Here is a 2,411-nt window from a genome sequence, read left to right on the forward strand (position 1 = left end):
CCTTATTCTTGAAGAATTCAGCTACTGGTTTGCTATCACTATACTTCTCTCCAGATACAATTCTGGGTAATTTCACTATCATTGTAGATGATTTTTCTTTTTTTTTTTTTTTAAAGATTTTATTTATTTATTTGAGAGAGAGAGAATGAGAGATAGAGAGCATGAGAGGGAAGAGGGTCAGAGGGAGAAGCAGACTCCCCACTGAGCAGGGAGCCTGATATGGGACTCGATCCCTGGACTCCAGGATCATGACCTGAGCCGAAGGCAGTTGCTTAACCAACTGAGCCACCCAGGCGCCCCTGTAGATGATTTTTCAAACCATCTGAATCTTTCAGTGACTTAATCTCATCTTGGTCGCACATTCATACCTTGACCTTGTTGTTACCAGGTTGATAACACTCATCCATCTCAGTTTCAAGTACGCCACTGGTCATCTATCACTTCGTGTATTTCGGTAATGCTTTAACCCTTAGGGAACATACAGTCTTTCATTCTAACACCTTTTCACTATCCCTCTTCACCTCAGGCAACCCACTTCAATCCTCTCTTTTCTCCTTAGCCAGCTCAAAGGAGTTGTCCAGTCCTTATAACCACTGGACTGCTTGTACTGTCAACCTCCTCCTCCCTTCCACACTTCCTGGAACCTGTTAGGCGCAATCTAAATGCTAAATTCAACTCTCCCTACGCCTGATCCTATGCAGCCAACACAAAGCCATTAAAATTGGACATTTTAAAAATTCAAGGTCGCTACATCAAATAGGCTCTTAATGCTCTGCAGAATTCATATCCCCATTTATCAATGTCCCATGTCCTTAGGTGACTACATCATATCATATCACAAATTAGATGGCAATTTCCCACATTTTTAGATGACTATATAACATTGTAATCCCAATGTTCCTTTCTTTCCAGATCTCCAGCATCTTTAACAATTTTTGTCCTCAGCTGATAGCATGGAGTTCTGATTTGTTGGGAAAGTAGGAACAACTAAAAACAGTTCCCACCATATCTGTCCTTGTACAAGAACCTGTTTCTGCATACTTTGCTTCAGACCTTACACACATGGACAAACTCTCTATGCTTCTAGCAAAGGCCCATCTCTTGTATGCTAAATTCAGTCCTTTATGCCTAAAGACATTCCTCTAGCACTTCTCTCTCCTCTAAATAGCATTGTGATTTTCTTCCCACTCAGATAGATATACCCATCAGATTTTAAATATACTGTTATTTTTCTCATCTTAAAAAAAAAAGACAAATGCAAAATGTTAAAGCTTCTATCTCAACTTCTTCATCAGGTACATATATCTTTTTTAAAGTCAAAGTCTCCAAGAGTTGTCTATGACAGTGGTTTCCATTTTCTCTCCTTTCCTTTCTAGAATCCATCCCAATAAAATTTTTCACCACCCCCTACCCTTGTAAATGCTTTCTTGAGATCATTACAGCATCCACATTTTGCAGTCATTTTCATTTGATATGGAGCAGCTCTGGCAAAGCTGTCACTCCCTGCTTCTTGAGACACTTTATTTGGCTTCCGGGTTGTAACACTCCTCTGGTTCCCTTCTACTCCTCTAGCTGCCCGTTGTCAGAATCCTCAGCTGGTTTCTCTCCGCTTCCTGTCCTCTTAAATATTGATGTGCTCAGGCTCTGTTTTGGGACTACTTCTCCTTTTTTATTATGTTCACTCTCGTCTCCTGGTTTTAAATGCTATTGATACGCTTACACTCCCAAATGTCTATCTCAAACCCAGGTCTTTTGCCTTCATTTTAGAACTTTATATCTCAATAGACTTCTCACACTTCGACATCTAAGACCAAGTTTGTGATCATGGTGTGCTCTCCAAGTCTTCCTCATCTCCATGAGTTACTCCATTTTCCCATTTCCTCAGGCCAGTTGAATTGGAGCCAGCCTGGATTTTTTTCCTTTACCACACTCATTATATAGTCCATTGCAATATCCTTTATTTCTCATCAACATTTGCCCTGAATGTCACCAGTATTCATCAGTGTTTTAAGCCACTACCATTGCTCTAGCAGATTATTAAAATCGTTTTCTAACTGATTTCCTTGCTTCTGTCCTCACCCCTTGATTGTACTCATTCCTGGAATATAGATGGCATTGCCTGAAGGGACAACACCCAACTTGAAGTCATGATGACAAAACCTTATACTAAGCAATACAGAGGTAGTAACAATGGCACCTTTAGACTGAGGGCTAAGCAAAAGCGAATGATTTTGTAATAAAGTAAATTATCTATTCATTCACTGAACAAACATTTGATATTTTTCATGTGCTTGGGTGCATCAGTGAACAAGAGACAAAAGTCTCTTCCTTCATGGAGCTTGGATTCTAGTAGAGAAAGAAGGAAGGAAGGAAGGAAGGAAGGAAGGAAGGAAGGAAGGAAGGAAGGAAGG

Source organism: Callorhinus ursinus, unplaced genomic scaffold (genome assembly GCF_003265705.2).
Source record: "Callorhinus ursinus isolate GAN/ISIS: 27379988/994484 unplaced genomic scaffold, GSC_fseal_2.0 scaffold17, whole genome shotgun sequence".
NCBI classification, from domain to species: domain Eukaryota; kingdom Metazoa; phylum Chordata; class Mammalia; order Carnivora; family Otariidae; genus Callorhinus; species Callorhinus ursinus.